Here is a 22,273-nt window from a genome sequence, read left to right on the forward strand (position 1 = left end):
CTAGACCAGCTTCTTTTGCAGAGGGAAATACTAAAGCCCAGAGATGTGCCCAAGATGACCCAGCTGGAAGACTGGTTTCCAAACCCCAACACTCCATTAAAGCAAGTGGGAGAAAGAAGGTTTACAAACATCTCTATGTTTAGAAGCCTCTCTTGAAAGTTGCATAAGTGGGCTAGGGTTTTCTGTTTATTCAGAATTGCCAAGGAATGTAGACAAAGCAGCCACGTTGAGGGGTATAACAGAGGCCAGGAAGGCCAGGAAACATAAATAGGGCCATGGAAGCTGGGATCAGCTGCTATGACCTGGCACCAGGCCACACGCCAAGCTCTTGACAGAGTCACCTGTGCTAATACTTAGCCGTGTGGGATGGATGATTCCCCAATCTGCAGGAGTAGAGACTTCTCATGAAACAGCCTCAGTTATGTGGTTAAAAAAATAAGGTGTTCATTCAAAGTGTCTGAAAACAAGACTGGCACATACCAACTTATATGATGCTTTCTTTGCCCCCAGGAAACATCTGTGGAGGAGAGCAATGGACTGGACATCTCCCCAGGGGCAGCATGGGGTGGGCAAAAGAGCTTTGGACTTCATCAGGTTTGCCTTGAATCTCAGTTCTCTCACTTACTTGTGCAATTTCCATTACCATTCTCTATTTCAGATCTCTCATCTGTTAAATAGGAATTATAGTACCTAGCACTGTGGGCTTCCAAGACAAATTATGTGGGAGGAATTGTGCAATGCACCTGACACTTGCCAAGTATTAGTTCTGGTACTCAGTGAGCCCAAAATGAACGTTAGTTTCCATTACCCTTCACTTCAGTAGCTCAACTGAACTTGTGGTCATAATTTTCTGGACCAAAAATTTGATTTGTTTATGTACCCAATATTGTATTATGCTAGGCTATGGTAACAAAGAGACAAAATTTCAGTGGCTTAACACAATCAAAATGTATTTCTTGCTCACTTAACAGTCCTGAGTGTGTGTTGGCAGGGTCACTCTCCTCCATACTGGTAGAGGCTTGAAATATTTACTTTGTGGCTTCCAAGGTTACCCTAGGTGTCAACATCTCAGTAGGCTGGAAGAGAGAATGGGCATGGAGAAGCAAATGTGGGAAGTTGATGTGGGTCAGGGCTGCAGGCGGAGCCATCACTGTGCTCACAGCCCCTGGGAGAGAACTCTGACATGTGGTCACACCTAATGTAAGTGAGATTAGGAAACCTCATCTAGCCGTATGCTAAAAGGGAGAAAGGATTTTTGCGGACAGTTTTCTATCCTGACTATCAATTAAGAGCAAACTGTGTTCCCCTTATAGCTTTTACGTCCAACCAGGCACATAGAGAAAGATGAGATAGACTTGCCCTGGGAGAATCTAGAGGCGCAAAGGTAGATTTGATCTGAGCCTTGAATTTTAAAAGAAAGTACTAAACTATGGTTCTAATTATGCTGTTAAACAACATTTATTTAACTTTTACTAGACATCACATGCTGGGGATACAAAGACAGAAAAAGACATAAGTGATGTGAGCTGGAAGGATCAGAAAATAATGATAGGTTAGCTAGAAAAGTATGCAGAAATCCAACTATTTTATTAAATCATGGTTAACAACAAATGAAACCAGACTTGTCTAACAAATTTTCCACCAGCAAACACTGTTATATGTAAAAATATCACCTATGTTGTTTTTTCACACCTCAGCATTTAGTAGAACTGCCTAAAAGATTGTACATTGGATGTTAAATCTAAGTTAATTTTTTTCTTACTCTTGAAAGGAGCACTTTGTAGTGAAAGCAGTTATTAACAAGCTTTGCTTTCAACAAGCTAAATTTTTAAAATATATTTCTCTAGACTGTTGTCCGCCACACTCTATTGTCCTAATTATATTGTTTTCTGCCTTGTATTTATGTCTGAGACAGTAACTTTTTGAAAAAAAGTCAAAGACCCTACAGTTGAAAGAAAGAAAGAAAGACAGAAAGGAATAAAGGAAGGAAGGAAGAAAAGGAGGGAGGGAGGGAGGAAGGAAGGAAGGAAGGAAGGAAGGAAGGAAGGAAGGAAGGAAGGAAGAGAGAGAGAGAGAGAAAGAAAGAAATAAAGAAAGAAAGAAAGAAAGAAAGGAAAGAAGGAAGGAAAGAAGGAAGGAAGGAAAGAAGGAAGAAAGAAAGAAAGAAAGAAAGGAAAGAAGGAAGGAAAGAAGGAAGGAAGGAAAGAAGGAAGAAAGAAAGAAAGAAAGAAAGAAAGAAAGAAAGGGAAAGTTGAGCTGGACTGGGAGCAAGAATGAAGAAAAGGAAATACTTTGTCTTAAGATAACTCTATGGGGCTTCCCTGGTGGCACAGTGGTTGAGAGTCCACCTGCCGATGCAGGGGACACGGGTTCGTGCCCCGGTCCAGGAAGATCACACATGCTGCGGAGCGGCTGGGCCCGTGAGCCATGGCCGCTGAGCCTGCGCGTCCGGAGCCTGTGCTCCGCAACGGGAGAGGCCACAACAGTGAGAGGCCCACGTACCGCAAAGAAGAAAAAAAAAAAGACAACTCTATGAAGTAGGTTTATCATCACCCATTTCATAGGAGAATAATCTAATGATGATGATTATAGTGATAGCAGACTCTTACTTAGTGTTAACTATACACCGAGCGCAGTTCTAAGTGGTATATGTGTGGATATATTTATATAAATGTATATATAATAAATAAGTGATAAAAATAAATATATCTCTTCGTATATGTATATATATACTTATCACCTATTTAATGTACATATATACATATTAAATGTATATATTTAATATATTTTATTGTTACCTTTATTCATTATTAATACATCTTATTTAATCCTTGCAACAAGCAATGGGAGAGGTGCTATTGTTACCCCCATCCTAAGTATGGGGAATCTGAGACTGAGTGAGCTCAGTAACATGTTCAAAGTCACAGAGCCCACTGGCAGTTGGGATTTGAAACCAGACACTCTGGTCCATGCTCTAATCATCATGCATAGTGCCTCAAAGAGATCAAAATAGTTAAGTACATTCCCGAGGTTCCACTGTGAGATAGTAGCAGATACAGGACTGAATTCTGGTGTGTCTGGCTATGAAGCACCATTTTCTTTTCTGCTCCATACTGTCTGTCAGTAGGATCAAGGGATGAAGTGAAGCTGGGAAAGGATATTTTCAGTGAGGGGTCAACACAAGCAATCACCAAAAGAAGGCAGAAAACATCCTGAGAACAAACACCCTTGCATTTTCTGACCACCACTGCCTAAATGCTAGTAGCTAATTTTGCAACTCAGGGGAAGTTCTTCCTTCTTACACAGGTCACAACACCTGGTCCAAGATATATACATACCACCAACGTGTTTGTTCATGTGGAGAGAGTCTCTTCTCAAGTCGGGGCCTGAGTTGTCATGGCAACAAGGAAAGCCTTGAGAAACACCAAGAGGCCAAGAAAGGGGTGACTAGTTGTGAAAGCAAGCAGCCCAGAGCAATCCTGGTACCGCCGTGGACCCCAAGAACATCTGAGCCAGAAGGGGTCCTACATCACACCTATACATGAAGGAACGGAGCTTCAGGAAAGTACCAGGTACTGTGCTAAATGCTTTAACTAGGTTATATCATTAATTTCTAAAAAAAAAAAAAAAAAAAGAGTCCCCAAGAGTAAGATATGATCCTCATTTTCAGGTGAGGAAACTGAGGTCCAGATATAGGATGTAACTTGCTTCAGGTGGAACTATGATTCAGGCCTAGAACTAATTCCAGGGCCTTGGTTCTTAGCTGCAAAGCCATATTCCCTAAGGACTGCAACTTACGCAACAAGCACACAGCTATCCAAATGACAGATCCAGAACAAGTCCTGTCCCCTCTGTCCTCCAAGGACCTTTGATTTTCCCAGCTATCAAATAGCAAGATGATCACCCACCTAGAGATCAGCTATGTATTTCATCAGCACCTCTTAACATTCTGCCCTCCATTGCCCTGGGATGGATCTTTTTCAAGCTTCCCTTCCACAGCTCAACAAATAAGCAAACAAAAATAAAAAGCTTTGCTTTCCATGAAAAGGCAGTGTAAACATCTGGCAGGTTTCCTGGGTCTCGGCTTCCTCTGGCTGGATCTAAGTGCACAACGTAAGCGTATTTGGGTTTCAACAGAAGAGGTCTTACTAGACATTACTCACCCTGCTGCAAAAGTAAACCAGCCCAAAAACTTAGTGAAGGAAATATAAGTGCTCTTGTTTGTTGACCAAAAACTAAGCAAACCATTTGAGGTTTGGGGTTCAAAAATCTTTCAAAAATGCAATTTCCACATATTCAGTTGGGATATGGGTGAGTATATGTGGGTGTTTGCTTAAATCTTGTTTGGAAGAAGATAGAGAAGAAATATAAATACGTGCAAATAACTTAAATCAATCCAAGGAGAAAACCATTCTTTTTTCAGTGTTATGAAATGGGCCAAACTGGATCTCAAATATGGACCAGCCTTTGACAAAACCATCCAGTTGGTTAAGCTTTCTCGACCATCTGGGTAACTTGGCGAATCACTTAGGCTCTCTGGAATTTAATTCCTCATCTGTAAAATGAGGATAATATTAGCATAGTGTCAAATCGGCTGTGATAAGGATGGATTTAGAAAATGACATGAAAGCCTTATAAACTGTAGAGTCCAGTGCCTAGGTGAGAGGTTGTGTGTACTCTTGTCTCCTCTGGCAGGCACAGGTCCCTTTGTGGCACCCTCTCCTCCATGGCCCACCACCCAAGCTGGCCTCATACTGATCCTTGACTACTCAAGGGCCCCAGGAAGACCTCTTCTCCATAGACCTCCCCTCCCCCTACAAATGCCAGAAATGTTGGTTGTGGATGGGAGGAAAAAGAAAACTGAGATCTCTAGATTCAAGAAAGTATAAATTAATTAGCCACTCATAGTCACAGTACTAACTAGGTTTTCCTCCCCCCAAGAGGGAGAGGAAGGCCTTTCTAAGTAGCAGAGCAGAACATTCATCTTTCTGGAGGGCATGGAAAGAGGAAATGTGTAGCAGACAGGTGTAAATGGATAGCACAGGTAGCATGGACAAGGGGGAGGAGTAGTGTAAGCAAGACTGAGAGAGACTTGATCAGCACTGGGTATTCTAATAGCAGCCACCTGAACCCATGCCTCAAGAAGCATTACCTAATAAATACTTAAATACATGAATGAATGAATAACTTTAAATGAAACAATATAAGAAAAGTTCTGCTCTAGTAAACTGATCCAGAATGTTCTAATCCAAAAATGAGGGAGGAGTTTATTTTAGTTTCAGCTAGCCTATCAGTTTTATGTTTTATGGCTTTATTTGATTTTATTTTGATTTGCATATGAGGGAGGGACATCATAGTCCTTTCAGTGCTTCAGATATCTAGTGACCCTGATCCTGATCCAGGAGGCACTGGGATACTGAGTGTCAACAAGAGCTCCTAAGAGAACATCAAATCACACCCCTACAGTCCTACTGCCTGATATGCCAACAGCAGAGTGGCACTGATTGTAAGAAATGGCATGCTTTAGCGGGAACATGGGGCAAACAGCAGTGGGGACCCTGTAGAAGGGACCAATATTCAAGTCATGAGGACAGGCAGGGCTAGCGGATGAAGCACATTTCTGGGGAACACTAAGAACCAAAAGGAAGAGGACAGACGTTGATCTTAGGAGCCCAGGTTGGAGAAGGTAGCAGTTCCAGAAAGAACAGAATCAGCCAGAAGGTTGGCAAAAACACAGAAGGAAAGATATGCTGGATGCAGTACTGGCAAAAACAGAAACAACAGTGTCAAGCTTGGCTGGGATTGTGGGTGGTATTTCCCTATTCCTCCATTAGGCCCTGAGTGGATGGAGAAACCCTGATTATCCATATCTCAGAGTCCTCTGATCAGGGAAACTGAGGCACTGTCCTGGTGTATGGGGGTCTATTGTCATTAAACTTGAGGGGAGGAGGGAGTGGCAGTTACACAGAAAGGACCTAGAATAGGAAAGATCAGATAAATACACACCAGTTAAAAAAACAGTGGCAGAGAATAAAAGAGTAGGAGACAAGGCCAAATAGATAGATGTTGGAATGGATAGGAGAAAGAGGCCAAAGGTAAGGACAAAATAAGAGGTTTCACGATCCTTTTTCAAGGACACATGCTATTTAGTGTGGGTTAGACTAGTTTTAATGCCCAGGTCAGTGTGAATACCAAGCAAATATTGTGATAAAAGCAAGCCCAGACCACCCAAGCGTGGCCTGCCACCTGATATCAGTGCTGAAATTCTCTAAGAGGCAACCACATGTGGATCTGACATCTGAGATGGGGAATGGAGATGGGAGTAGATGATAGATGATAAAAAAAAAAAAAAGTGTTGTTTTAACAGGTAGAGCAAGAATTCCTCCAAGGGAGAATCTTTCTTTGTTTATTAAAAATTTTTAAAGCAGCTTGAAATGAAAGTACCATTCTAGGGAATGCATAAGCAGAAGCTAAGGCATGAAAAGAGAGAAATAATGTACACTGCACCCAAAATTAATAGGAGTTTGGGGGTCTAGGAAAGAGAAAAAATTAGTAAAAAGGAGGGGAAATGGAGAGAAATTAGTTAGTGAAATGGCATGAGACTAGGCCGCTGTACAGAATGAAGAGAACAGTGGAAACTCCCCAATGCCAAGGTTGCCAAAAAACATTCAAGAACAATGAGACCTTGTGTCAGTCAGATATTGCTGCATAACAAGTGATTCCAAAACACAAAACAACAAGTAATTATTAACCCACATCTGTGAGTTAGCTGAAAGTCTAGGCTGAGTGTGGCTCCAGGCCATGTGTTTGTTTCAGGCAATAGCAGAATTACAATAACAGAATTACAAGGGCCAGATCCCTTCTCAGAAGTATATTTCAAGCCTCCGCTCATGTTACCTCTGATAACATTCTGTTGGCTGAAGCAAGTCACATGACAAAGCCTATTATCAATGGAGTAGAGAGGTAAACTCCTCTGATGGAGGAGGAGGTAGTAGTAGGAAGTATATATTTTCTAAACAATGATCTAATCTACCAAAAGCCTCACGCTTAATTTGAAATTGTTTTCACTGCTGCAGTATTAATTCCTTCTTAGAACCCTCTGCTAATCTTCAATAAATGTCCCACAAATTCGAATTGTTTGAGCTGATTTTGTACAGAAATCAAGGCAAAGGAGCAATATGATGTAGAACAGAGAATGTAGATGGAAATAGTGAGGTGATTCATAAGAGAAAAAACAGTGTCAAAGATGGTCACAATCACCTAAGCCTCCTGAAAGTTAGAGGCATCTTGAGAAAGGCAGGGAAGTAAGGATTGGAACCAATCTTCTTTACATCTCGAGAGCTCAACTGTCAACTATGTTACCTAAGAGGTTACTAATGGCATCAGTGAATGAGGCTAGATGGCAATTCATTGCTGGCAGGAAGCTACGGCTGGACAGGAAAAACTATAGAAGCCTTGGGGCTCATTCTGAAGAGCTGGGGGGAAAGCACCAACTTGGTCAAGACAGGAAAAAGAGAGGGACCCAAAGTTTCTTGAGTACAGGGTAAGGTGTTTTTCTTCAGAATAAGATTAAAAGACCAAATCTTTGGAAATGAAATATACAGTCATTGCAGAACTATTAAGTAGGCTAACTTGAAGCTTAATTAGGGCACTTCAAATCACCCCTGAAATGGACAACATCGAGTATTGACCTTCACAAAGATAGAGAAGGCTTGAATGACCATGTTGAAAACTTGCTCAATATCAGGAACTGGATACACTACTTTATTATCTGATTTAATTCTCACAAGACCTCTTCTCCCCAAAGGTAGGAATGATTATTCCCACTTCATGGACAAGGGAATAGGATCAGAGTGGCTGGCTTTTTTCTAATGGAAAGGCCAGGTTAAACATGCAAGATGGTAGTGAAGCCACTCAGCTGTAGCCAGAAGAGGAACATGGGAGAAGAGGAGTCCATGGATTGCCACATACAGGACCTTTGTTGGGTGGATTTATGAGGATTCTCTTCATGCTATTAGAGTTTGAAAGGAAAGAAAAAGCCTAGATGAGCTTTTATGATTATGAGTCATGTGACATTCTACATCCTCAAAGCCTTTACAGTTGCAAAGCAGATAAAGTCTGATCCTTTGGCCTGAATGAAGAAAACATATCTCAGGTTATGCATTAAACTCACCCTCCATCCATCTTGACAGATTCCTCATCTACTCTATCTCCACAGCCAGAAAAGGAAAAAAGAGCTGGGGCAGGGGATAGCTCTAACATTTAATAAATGCTCTTTTGTGCCATCTATGTATAAGTCCATCGATTTTAAAATGCCAAATGATAAATATTATATGAGCACCTCTATAGCACGATGCTACTATGGGCTGGTAAATTTAGGAAGAAAGGTAAAGTCACATAAACATTATTTTGTTGGCTTTTAACACACTTACCTATGCTTAGGATCCCTAGATAACCATCTTCCATAAGTTAAATGAACATTTGTTGACACCAAAAAAAAAAAAAAAAATCAAATAAACCCTCAAAATGGTCCTAACTACTTGATTATCCAGTCTTTGTTTGCCTTCAATATGGCCTGTAATTAATGCAATTAATGAGGACATATAGAAATATTTTTAAAAAGACAACTTTCTCAATATTATGAAATAGCATCTTTCTGTCCATACAGCTGGAGCTCAAGCTTCACGGCCCTTCTCACAAGTTTGTTTCAAAATTGCCTGGAGAAAGCCAGTAATTGAACATTTTTAGAGAAGGTGAGTTGTGCAATTTGCTTTTACATTCACTACACACTGTCCATTTGCCTTTTGGAAGTCTTCAGATATGCATCCAAATTTCTGTGGCAAATCTTTCCTGGTCTCAGTTTTCAGAGCACCTTGAAATAAGTTCAGTAGTCCATAACACTGAGGCTTCATAGGTGCCAAAAACTGTCTGCAGCTAAAACAAACAAATAGATGAGCAAAAACAATTTATGGGATTTTTCTTAAGAAGAATTGCTCCCAAAAAGCAGAACATACATTCCTCCTTTACCATGATTCTCCTTAATGTGTTCTCTCTCCTGCTTTCCTTAGAGAACTCATTTGATGTCGTTTATCAAGATAACAGGAAAAGCTCAGAAGGGAGATCATATTCAAACTTGTTGAAGATGAAATGCATTTCTCCAACAAGACTTCCATTTTTTATCCTCGATTCCTTCTCATTGCTCAAGTGCCAATAGCATTGGTAGCTGACTGCTTGTGTGTTTCAGAGTCTAACAGAAACTGTTTTTATGGCAGTAGTTTGGTCTTATCCTGATCTGTTACTTGCCAAGAGCTATTCACGGAGACTTATCAAGCTTAACTTCAAGAAAAATGCCTGCCTAGTAAACGAATATTATTAGGGATGTTATCAAGGCAAAGATCTAAGAATTCTTTACTCCACTTTACCATTCACTCGGTAATGCTCATATTAATGAAGAAATAAAATTATAGGTATTCAATGCTTTCCTCCCTTGGACAAGTACTTTGCTTTATAAATGTCAAATATCTCAATGGATAAATACCATGTCCACTTGTAAATGTATGTTTTTAGCCCCACTTTTTAGAGGCTTCTTGGACTTTGCTAACTCAGGAATATAATGCCAGCCTTCCTCTCCTCTATAAGTATCTAAGTTCTCCTCTCTCCTTCCTCTATACCACTAGACCCTGTACTACCAGACAGCACAAGGAGGAGAGCTTAGGTTGAACTTGTATGTAACTGAAAGTCTGTGAGTTTGATATATTAAAGAACTGGAGTGAGAGTTTTTGGCTAGTGATTAGTGAAGAGCCCCCTCCTTCCTTTCTGCATTGCAGTGTTTGATACAAAAGCATCATGTTAATTGTGAGTCTGTATCAGAATTTCTACTACACCAACCTTCTACCAGGGAGAAATCAGATGCCGCTAGTTTCCTTCCTCCATCCCTCCCATTTGCTCTTCATTCATTCATTATTAGTTTGGAAAACCTAGCACAGATTCACCAAATGGGACAAAATATGTGAAAGCAAAGACATAGAAGAGTCTTGACCAAACCATGTTTAATTTAACCACCCCCAAATCACCTTCACAGCAGACCACAATATGAGAAATTTGATTTGTTTATTTGTCTTTGTTTTCCTATCAAGAAGCCTATGTGATTGATCAGGTTTCACTAAGAAAGTCTATCTTCTTAGAGTCTAAATTCCCTGGTGTCCTAAATTGTCCTTTGCTTTATCTCTCAATTTTATTTTTAAAAGGAAACACTTATACAAGTCCACAGGGCTTTGACACTGCAATGGATTAGAGGGTGAAGGAACCCATAGGCTGAGACCATGTTTTTCAAACAGGATGGAGGATGGTGATGGGGTTGGGTAATGGAAGCTATTTATTTACCACCAGCTGCCTCCAGCTGTGACATCCTGCTAGGTTACAGAATAAAGTACAGTAAATAAACACCCTGAGGAGACACGCTGAAGTACAGCACACATGGAAATCCATCTACTCACAAATCCTGGAAAAATATGTACTCAGTGATCGAGCCTGTCCAAAATAAACCATCCCAAGCCAACGATTTGGAATGATTTCCATGTTGCTACCCGAGATCATTCTCGGGTCACTCTGACCAGTGACTCTGTCCTTCACCTCTCCTTACAGGGCTGACTCCTATTCATCCTTCAAGACTCAGCAAAGGCATCACCTCCTTGAGGACATCCTCCCACCAAGTTGCTTCCTCAGAACTTCCACAGACCCCAGAGTTCTCCCATTACATCCATCACGTTATACTGAAGTGATGTACATGGTCTCTGTATCTCCCACTAGACTGTAGGAATCATTGGAGTCATGGACCACATTCTAATCATCTTCATATCCCTAGGACTTAGTACAATAGCTGTTTGTAGCTGTTCAGAAAATGTTTAGCTGAGTGCGTTCTCCTTGGAAGATTCATAATTTTTTAGTCCTTAATTAAAAAAAAAAAAAAGGAAAAATGCTGGAAGGGATCCTAAGCATTAGCTGGAGTCCATGGACCAAAGACACAAGATACCACTAACTTTATCCTGCCCATTCCTTCTTCTTAGCACAGTGATTGTACCCAGTTTCTGCCTTCTCCATTCTTCCTTTTATCTCCCCTCCACCTGGGTCCCCTGAAGAAAATGTAAATAACTTGGCAGTCCATAGTCACCCACCTCTTTATTTTACAAATGAGTAAACTGAGTCTCAGGACAGCCTAACTCCCATTTCCACCTTTAGTTCTCCTTCTCTCTGCCCATTTAATTCTTTTTATTTTTTTTATTTTTAAGTTTTATTTATTTATTTATTTATTATTTTTTTTTTTTTGCGGTACACGGGCCTCTCACTGTTGTGGCCTCTCCCGTTGTGGAGCACAGGCTCCGGACACGCAGGCTCAGCGGCCATGGCTCACGGATCCAGCCGCTCGTGGCATGTGGGACCTTCCCTGACTGGGGCACGAACCCGTGTCCCCTGCATCAGCAGGTGGACTCTCAGCCACTGCGCCACCAGGGAAGCCCTGCCCATTTAATTCTTACCTCTGTGAGAGCTCACACTTAATCCTCCCTCCATGGAGAACTCACCCCACCCTTCACTCCATCCCACACACAATGAGGAATGTGGATCTAGATCTTGATATTCTAAGATGTTGTGTTGGCCCACCCTCCTAATGGATAAAGCTCTCAGAGAGGTTCAAATGTAGAGTGAATATAATTCTGACACTTTCTGGATTATATCTCTTCTCTTGTGGCTTATAAATCAGGTTAAAAGAGAACTGCCCCTCCCACCCCACTCTGACATGACTGAAGTAAACTTATAGGGAATACATACTTTCCAGTGATAATAAAAGATTAACAATAATGTCACCTTTGTTAAACACCTACTAAGCACTCTGCATTTTGCTGGATGCTTTGCATCCATGGTCTCATTTCATTACCATAAAAACTCTACAAGGCAGATACTATCCCTATTTTATAGATGAGAAATCTGAGGCTCAAAGGGGTTAAATAGCATGCCCCAAATTCAAAACTGGCTTACTGGTTCCAAAGCACACATTTTTCTCTATCACTCAATAGTGAAGACATTTAAGTGAAGAGAAAGCCTGTTTTGATGCAGCATCTAATTTCTGTAACCCTTTCTTGAAGCTATCTTGTTTCCTCCTCTGCCCCTCTAAAAATGTGTCTAGGAAAAGCTGGTTACTGAAAAGGTAAAGTGCCCCAAACCACAGAAACCACAGAGCTGAAGCCAGGGATCAAAAAACAGGAGCTTGTTCAAGAAATAGAACCCAGTAAGATGGGAAGAAATTGCAAGGACAGTCACTCCAGCTCATTCTACGAACCCAGAGAGCATGGTTCCCTCCTAGTTGTAAAGCTTTGAATGGGCTTCTTCCCAGCACTTCATCTCTTGCCCAACAGCATCTGAAAAGCACCACTAAACACCTGCCATAGTGCTCTCATCGGACCTTGAAGGATTGCCCTGTGGGCTCTGCAATTGTTATTGAAACTGTGGAAATTCTGAAACTTCCTGGAAATTGCAGGTTCAGCCATAATGAAGTGATCACTTTAGCCAAACCAAATTAATTTCCCAAATAGTATTCCCACTAACCCCAAACAGTATTCCTGCTAACCTGAAACTCTCCAGACTTTAAAGTAGAGAATAATAAAGGCCCTACAAGGCCACTTTGTTCTTTCCCAAACATTTTCTTTTCCTGAAGTCCAAATTCATGGTCAATTTTTATTCTTTGATTTTACTTTTTCAAAGACATAGTTTAGAATCAAATTGCTGGTTGATTCTGAAGCCAGAAGTCAGAGTTCAACAATGATTCAGCAAACAGAGTTATTCCAAGAACTTGATGCAAAGAGTATTGTGCCAGGTGACTTCTTAAACATTTATCCTCATAACAGCCTTATTGGGTACAATTATATCTCCACATTGTGAGTGACAGATCAAGTACACTGCCCAATGTCACTGAAGGGAATGAGCAGAATTCGAACCCAGGTTTTGTTTTTTTGGGTGGAGTGTTTTTTTGTTTGTTTTTATTTTTTGTTTTTACTCATTTTACTATTTCATAGCACTCTCCCCACATAAGGAAGCAGAGCTACAAAACAATGGGTAGTTGCAGGAAGTAGCAAGAGGCACATCATGGACATTGAGACATGAGACAGCTGAGGATGTGTGATTCAGCACACTTTAAATAAGAAATTTCTGGTAAGTAACAGAAGAGGGGTCTGGACAGGAAGTCAGGGCCAGATCATTGAAAGCCATATTAAGGCACTTGGGCACTAGGCAATGCGGTAGGTTTGAATAGCTTTAAGTAATTAATTCATCATTCTTTCAACAAATATTTTATGTAGTACCAACTATGTGGTAAGCCCTGGGGACAAAACTGTAAACAGAACAGATGTTTCCTGTCCTCACTGGATACACAGTCCAACAGAGACGATGGGTCATTTCCACATAGAGTGGAAAGTACTCTGATAGGGGAAGAATAGGGTGTTAGAGAAGTACTAGAAGATGAATGAAGAGAAGGCTTCCCAGGGGAAATGATGCCTAAGTCAAGACTCGATGGAGGGGAAGTCTGGGGAAGGAGGTCGTCAAGGAGATTGTTAGAGTCAGTGGAAAGAGCATGAGTAAGGCTAGAGGTGAGAGAAAGGACACACGTTAGAATAACTGAAAGATGATAGAGTGGCTGGTGAGCAAGGCCAGAGATGAGGCTGGAAGGGGCAAGAATAAGAAGCCAGGAAGTATTATGAGTAACTCTTGTTTTAGAATTATCAAATCTGCATGTGGTGACAGCTGGACACATAAAGCCATTCAAAATAGATTCAAGACTCTCTGTCTTCAAAAACACCATGACGGTATGGTTCCAAAAATTGATGGGACCTCAGTAAGCAAATTTTGTCACCTCTTCCAACCAGTATGCTTTCAGCTTCAAGCAACCGAAATGCAAACAGGCTTAAATAATAAGGAAATGCAATATTTACATAAAAGTCTAAGGAGAGGGAGAGCATAGTACAATCAGAGGCTCAGTGATATAATTGGGAATTTTTTTTTTTTATGTCTCCAGTCAGCCATCCCCAACATTGGCCTCATTCTAAACCTGGTCCCCCTCCCCTTGAAATTATAAAATGGATGCCAATAGTGATTGGGGCTCTATACGTATTTGTTATCATCTATCAGGAGAGAGAGGGAAAATCCTTTTCCTCAAGTGGAACCTAAGTCCCTTCCTTTGTCTGATTATACCCACAAATCACTCCTGGATCACTGGTTATGGGGGAATGTCATGTGTTTATTGGTTTAGGTTAATCAAGATCTACCTTTGAAACTGAGAATGGTGTCAACTTTCCCTGTATCTCGTGGCAGTGGAGAATACTGATACATGAAAAAAAAAAAAAAGATTGTGTTAGAAATGAAGAAGTTGAAGAATGGGAGCAGAGTCTATTATACTCCACTTACAAATTCGGTACCTTTGTTTTTGAACAAATGAACACGGCCCTGATACCTTGTGTGCTCTGCTGGAGCAGAGAGGCCTCGGGTCAATCCCCCACCAATTATGCATTCAACAGCAACAACAGCAAAATGGTAACTCTTAGCCCCTAACCTGGTAACTTTAATTATATGGAAGTGATTGTGTGCCTAAAAACCCACACACTGGACATAAGCAATTCTAGATAAAATACAAGTTTTTTAAACTCGTCTTCATATTCACATATAGTTTTAAAAAGGATACTACCTAGGCCAAGACCTTTTTCTTTTTTCCTTCATAGAATAATGTTGAGGATCAATTTCTCTAGCTTAACATCACCAGCCTTGGCAGCAGCCCCTATTTGGAGTATAAATGATGTCATCCGGTTGGCCTTTTCCCATCACAAACAGTAAATCTCTGAATCTGGAGAGATCTTTTATTTGGTTACACATATTGTACAGCATCAAGGGGTTAGAACCCATGTGCTGGAGATTATTAAAATCATCTGGAGGAGAATGGCTTATTATTGGAAAGCTCAGAACTTACAACCCTTTCATGCCTGGTATCTCCATCAACTCTTCTTTTGCTTCTGCATTTTCAAAGCAACAATTACAGCCTGTGGGCTCATGATCCTTTGCAGACTAAAGTTTTGCTGGAGCATTATGTTTCTTCTCTAGAAAAAGATACCTCTAACATAAAGATAGAGAAAGGAAGACAGGATTCTAAGTCAGAAAACCAACCTCAGCTTGGCAACATGGCAAATATATAGCTTTGGGCAAGCAACAAACTCTCTTAGCTTAAGTTCCTCAGCTGTAAAATAGAGATGATGATAACCAGCTTCATAGCACTCTTTGAGAGGAACAGTAAACAATTACTGAATACTTGATTATCACTTTATAATTTGCTAAAATCTTTCAAATACTTAGCATTAGACTTATCCGGTACAGGGAAGACACTCCATAGATGTTTGTTGAATGACTTGTAACTAGGTGGTAATGTGGTTCGATGGATTCTGAGTCATCAAGTCATTTCACATCTCTGAACTTAGTTTTATCCAGTTATATTGTGCATTCAATTTTAACCTTCCTTTTAGAGTTGTTGTCTAAAAGAATAAACAAAATAACATACATGAAGCATTCACACTGTGTCTGACACACCAGTGTGCTTGAGAAATAGAGGTTCCCTTTTCTCCAATCCCTTCCTCTCTCATGTTCCTCATTCCACAGAACTGGTAATAACACTAACATCTTACTTATTAAAGGGCAGAGCTGTGGAGCAGAAAGTATAGCAAGGCCAGTCTTTGGTCTTGGCTTCCCAACTTCCCAGCTGTGTGAACTTTTGCAATCTCCTCAGGGTCTCTGTTCTCCCACCTGAAAATGAAGGAGCTGGCTGAAGTTCTTATGTTCTAACTCTGTAGTTCTCAAACTTTTAAAATTTATGGATCAAACAAACAAAAAATCAATCACAAATCAGAAGCCTAACATAGAATGGTCAAGTTTTTGATTTGATAAATAGATCCTTTTCAGAGAATTGCCACTTACCATTACAATCATTTCAAATAAAAGGGTAGAGAACATCAGAAAAGAAGGAAGAGCAGAATTTCAGGATACAAGGCATTTCTTTAAATGGAATGAATTAACTTTATAAAAAATTACTGAGTTATCTCATTGTCCTCATTTTTCTGTCATTTTTCCACAGACTGGTGAAAATTTGTCAGAAACAGCAAGAACTTTTAGGGTAGCATTGGGGAACCACTGGTCTGTATCACCTGGAAGGTTTCTTCTAGCATGAATATCCTGTGATTCTCTCATGATTCCACCATGGTGAGAAGCTATTGTGCTAAAACAATAGTTTATTTGGGTAAAATTAATCCAGAGAAGAAATAAATCCAATAACCTATTTTGTGGAGCTGAATCATTCTGAGTCTAAATAGAGAGTTTAATTTAGTCAAAACATTATAAGATATTATATGTGTATCCACAAATGAAAATGCCCCACAGGTCCTCAAGACACTTCCATGTCCCTAAGGCTAATCCTTCTGACTCAGGCTTCCTTCTCCACTGACTGCAAAATAATGATGAGCACACTTGCACCCACCTATATTAAAACAGGAGAGAGATGTGAGCAGACCAAAGATACCTAAAGTATTCCAACCTCAGGCACCACATGTCCACCCTGCGGTCAGCTTTTCTAACACCTTTCATTCTCTTATCTCAGGCCAAAAAAGATCTCTGAGCTCTACCATGATGCTCTCAAATCCCCTGCACCGATAGTACAGTATTTTACGACTGAGAGTCTAAATAGAGACTGGCTCATTCATAGTCAGCACTCAGTAGGTTATCTGGTTTTGACTGAATTAGAAATAGACAAGCAGAAGAGAGGGAGGAGAAACTTATTCAGACGGTTCTGTGGTTGAGGCTATGCTTCACCTCCCAAAAGGAGAGTAAATCAAAACAAACACACAAACGGAACTGACTCTACTGCTACTTAGAACAATTGTAGGTTTTTATAACTTTGATTCTAAGTCATCAAGGAAAGTTGAAACTTTAGTCTATAACCTTTTGATGTCGGTTACAGACTTTAGCCAAATTAGTTGAAATAGATGTTCAGAGAGGCACACCTCAGCTCTCAGGTAGGTGGATGCTAATTCTCCTATGATCCCAGATAAATGAAGTAGTAACAGCAAATAGGAACAAACAACCATGACTGGCTGTTGTATTATACCTTGCCTCTTATGAAGTGCTCTTTACAGCCATTTTCTCATTTACTATTCAGATCAACCTTGTGAAGGAGAAATGGTAATTATTAGTATCCACTCATTTCTCCACATGAGGAAACTGATAAACTCAGTGTGGTTAAATAGCCTGCCTGAGACAGTAGAGTTAGTAAGTGGCAGGCTGTGCAAGCCCAGGGCTCCTGACTCTAAGCCCAGTGCTTTTCCCACCCTCTGCTCCCCTCTCATCCTTATAGCTATAACATTAAGAGTCGAAAGGAACTTCCTTCTGGTTCTCAAGCCCATGATAAATGCCACTTACCCTGGGGAGGAAAATAAAGTCCATGCTCTTTGCTGGCCTATGTGCTAAGTCATTGGCGCCCAGAAATAACCTCCTGGAGACTACAGGCTTTGTATTTACCGCAAAGCAGTGGGTAAATAACTAGTTGGTGTTTTAGTGTTTTGTGGTCACTTAATCTGTTGTGTTCCTTCCCAAGACTCTGAAGGTTTCCTTTTTCAGTTAATTTTTATTTATGTTTGTGAGGTCTGTGTTGTTTGGGGTTTGGTTCATTGGATGTTTTTCTTGGAATGTGTTGCCATTGGCTTCAAGATGTTCCTGCTCTGCTATTTCATGGAATTTTCCCCAAGTGTGGATTGCTATGTATTTCTTCAGGGCAGTGAGCCAAGGCAGTGCTGGTATGTAATCTGTTTCTCTGGCCAGAGGACTTCTTGTCACCCATCCACATGGTGCTTGATTGTATTTCTCCACTGATAATTCCCCTCCCCTCTGTCAATATGCAGCGACCTTGGAGTCCAGCCATCTTGTGTGTTGTGCGTTATTGGCTCTGGATAAGACGAGCCCAGTTGCTTCTGATAGAGATTGTGTCAACTGATTCTCTTAGTTTGTCCTATCAGCCCAGAGTTGGAGAAAGACATACGTGCCAAATGTTATGAAAAGAGTAGAGAAGGCTCATAGGGTTAATACTATAGGCAAAGCCAGTGTGTGATTGAAAAGGTCCAGCCCTCCGCACAGCTCTGTGCCCCAGGAGGAGACAGATCCAGGAATGCCAGGTGCATTGCAAGCACTACACGCTCCAATGACCCTCAGCAAGTCTTTCCTCCTTTGTCTTTGACAAGCCCATAAATGATGGGCCAGAGAAAAATACGAATTTGTTCCATATCAGAAAGTTTTGTCCTTTAGATATTTTCTTGTGGATAGAAAAAAAAATGTAGTGTTTGGTCATTAAAATGGTATGTTTCCCTCAAGGCTTTCAGCATAATTAAGACAAAAAGCACACATTGAGACAGAAAGTTGTCATGGATAAATCCTTTCTTCGGCTGTTTTATTTATTGTACTTCACTCCATTGTTTTGTTTATGTGCTCTGCACCCCTACTCTTTCCACAAAGAATTTCGGGGAGCTTACAAAAAATATGTCAATACAAAATAAAATATCGCTAAATCATTAGAAGAAGCAGAGTGAATGGATAATATTAAAGAAATGCGTGAGATTAGTGTTTAGAATTTTATAACGAATACCCTTGTAAAATTGTTAAAAGCAATTAACAAAAATGACTCCCAAAGCCTACCGTTTATCATCTAAATTGTGTGGTGGCTCTCTAATCTGTCGCCCGAATTGGATGCATTTAAGAATCTGCACCCAATTTAATCTTAACTGGGAGGTCCAGAAGGCCTACTTCAGTCTCCATGCCGACTTCTCATGCTCTGACACACCTCTAAAGGCCAATAGTTTTCTTACTTGCAAGGAGATAAAAGGAGAACTACTATTCATTAGGTATCTAATACATACTGGGCATTGTTGTAGTAACTTGACATTTACTAATTCATCACATTCTCTCAACCATTCTGTGAGATAGGAATTATCTCTTTTGGACAGGTGACATAACCAAAGCTGAGTAACTTGCCCAAGTTCACCCAACTATCAGGGATAAAAGCAAAATAAATACAGGAATGTTTGACCTCATAGCCAATGTTCTCATTTCATCAAGCGGTCTACCTGAAAGACAGGTAAAAAATTGTGGAATGTGCTTCCCCCAGTTGGCAAGTATTAAAATATTAAACAAAAATGGTTAATTCAAAGATTGCCCTCAAACTGTAGGTTGACAAGAAAATAGCTACAAGTTAAAAGAGGATTACAATGTCTGGTGGTTAAGGTCAGCAGGAAGGAATATCTATGGTTATATATGGGCACTGGCACTACCATGCAAATATTCTCCAACCAACCCAGAGAGAACATACCTCAAGCTCTTCCAAATTAGAGGCCATAACAAAACAAAGAGTAAGAAGCTATGATCCTGATACAGAAGGAGCAGCCCCACTAATCAGGGAGAGAATGGCTACTGATATTTGTTGGGTTGGCAAAGTCACTTTTAAGAACAAAAAAGATAGGAAAAATAACACTGCCATTTGTAATAATAGCAGCCACTTACTGGTGCCTGTTATGAGCCAAGCACACTCTATGTTTTATTGCTAATCTTCATAATGGGTGTCTCTGTATGCTGTTGATTCTTGTCCCCTTTTTTCAAATGAAGAAACAGAGGCTCAGAGAAGTTTTGTAGATGGCTGCGGCAAGACCACCAATAAGGGGCAGAGCTACGTTCTCAGACATAAGCCTGTCTAACTCTGAAACCCACACACCCTCTACTGTGCTTTGCTTCTGCTCTTGTACCAGTCAGGTCAACCTAAAAGATGAAGGCAAGCTGAATAACACTGATGCTTCAGATCAGATTCTGAAGGAACAGCCGCATGTGTTGCTGAGTCTTCTAGGCATCAGAGATGTCTACAGTAGCAGTAAACGTTGATGGCCTCTTGGTGGGCATGATGGGGTGGGCCATGCCCTCCAGCCCACTGCCAGGGAAAGGAAAGAGCCTTGAAGAGAGAGAGCTCTGAACTTTGAGGTTCTTATAAAGGGAGGAACAGGTGTGTCCCACTTTCTTAATTTAGTGGCCCTTTCTTAGGCTTGGTGCACAAATAATTTTACCAAGCTATCTATAATGTAAAGAAAAATCTATATAATTAAGTCTCCTTTTCTATTGGTCTGCTTGGACTGCCATAACAAAATACCATGGGATTGGGTGGCTTAAATAATGGATATGTATTTTCTCACAGTTTTGGAGACTGAGAAACCCAAAATCAAGGTGCTGGCAAATTTGGTTCCTGGTGAGAGCTGTCTTCTGGCTTGTAGATGGCCTCCTCTCACTGTGTCCTCGCACGGCCTTTCCATGGTGCCTGGGTGGAGAGACAGTGAGCTCTCTGATGTGTCTTCCTGTAAGGACACCAATCCTTTTGAATCAAGACCCCAACCTTATGACTTCATTTAACCTTAATCTTTTCCTTAGAGGTCCCATCTCCAAATATAGCCACACTGGGGGTTAGGACGACAAAATATGAACTTGGGGGGATACAAGCATTCATTCCATAACATCCTTCTACTCTAGACCATCAGTGAGCCTATTCCCTTCTCCAAAGGCAATCACTGTTACCAGCGTCGGAGTATTCTGCCAAAAACCTTCTAGGTATAACATGTGCTTATTCAAATGAAGGGACACTATGTGCTGTGTTTAATCTTTTTTCTGCCTCCTATAAGTAGAAGATGAAGACTGTCTCATGTCTACACATATTCCTTTCTGCTTTGTTCTTTCTCATGATTGCATAGTATCCCATTAAATTACCATAATTAATTTAATCAATATCATACTTACACATACTAAGTTTATGTTCAGTATTTGGCCATTACAAACAATGCTTTAGTGAACATCCTTGTTCAAATATGTCTGTAAATGTGTTAATAGAGTTAAATATCTAGAAGAGGAATATATAGATCAAAGTGTATATGCTATTCAAAGTGGACAAATATTGCCAAATGGCCCTCCAAAAAGATTGCTGCAAATGACAGTTTAACATTAAAGTATAATTAACTCTTTCCAGAACTGCACTTTCCCATCATCCCCCAAACAAGCAATTCCCTCTGAGCCCACACACCCACTTGCTCTCATTTTCTACATGTTTACTTGGATGTAGTCACCAATTACATACTAAGCAGATGTCATCTGGACAAGAAGGCCTGGTCATTGTCAAAGAAAAGTGCGAACTGCCTTTAAATTACACTTGATGTCTAGTCCACAGTTGAGAAAAGCTCAACTTAGCTCTGTCAATTAGCAATGTCTCCCAAAATGTGGTGTATGGACCCTGGGAATGCTCAAGATTCTTTCAGGGAGTCTGTGAAATAAAAACTATTTTCATAATAATAGAAAGAAGTAATTGCTTTTTTCACGGTGCTGACACAGTGTTAACTGATGGTACAAAAGTCACAGTAAGTAAAACTGCTCAGGCTTTAGTAGGAGTCAAGACAGTGGCATTAAACTGTATTAGTAGTTGTATTCTTTAATACCACACACTCACAGTTTAAAAGCAAGAATAAAAATAAATGCTAGTTTCACTTAAAAGTCTTCTTGACGAAGCAGTAAAAATTATTATTACTTGTAAGAGGGACTGACAGACAAACTCTGATTATTCAGACTTGGGAATATATCAGACTTTCTCAAAAATGGGTGAAAAGAACCTACCACTTCAAAGAAAAAAACTCATGGCATTTGTGGCCAATGATTAAATGCAAGCTTTCAAGCAAAAATTTAAATTTTGGAAAACTTGTGTTTGCCATCACGAGCTTGACAACATCCTAATACTCACAGATTTTCTGATGAGCTTGTGGTGATAGTAATAAATGTGATTTTTTTTTATTTTGTATAATGAAGTGAGTCAACATTTTGAATATCTACATAACTCAGAAAACTGATATTTTCCATATGACCAGTACATGATGTTACAAAATTATTCATGGGCAAAACAATCCATTCAAAAAATAGACTAGTGGATTTCAATGTCGTAAAATGTGAAAAGCTCATTGACATGGTTTCAAATTTCATATTGCAACTATACTTTAAGAAATTAACACTTGTTAAGTTTTGGTGTAGTATCAAAGAAAACTATCCATGATTATCCGAGAAGGTTATTAAAATCAATCCTGCATCCAACTACATATATGGATTTTCTTCATAACCTCAACACAACAAAATATTG

The 22,273-nt window shown here is 40.2% G+C and overlaps 1 long non-coding RNA gene across 1 annotated transcript in view; it reads right to left on the reverse strand.

Annotated features, from left to right (window-relative positions):
- Positions 1–17,577, reverse strand: part of LOC112407070 (uncharacterized) — a 35,316-nt gene extending 17,739 nt beyond the window's left edge. Inside the window, exon 1 of the long non-coding RNA XR_003004662.1 lies at positions 17,497–17,577. This is a non-coding gene — a long non-coding RNA (uncharacterized LOC112407070). The remainder of the gene's footprint in view (positions 1–17,496) is intronic.
- Positions 17,578–22,273: the final 4,696 nt, after the last annotated feature.

This window comes from Neophocaena asiaeorientalis, unplaced genomic scaffold (assembly GCF_003031525.2).
Source record: "Neophocaena asiaeorientalis asiaeorientalis breed wild unplaced genomic scaffold, Neophocaena_asiaeorientalis_V1.1 scaffold205, whole genome shotgun sequence".
NCBI lineage: Eukaryota > Metazoa > Chordata > Mammalia > Artiodactyla > Phocoenidae > Neophocaena > Neophocaena asiaeorientalis.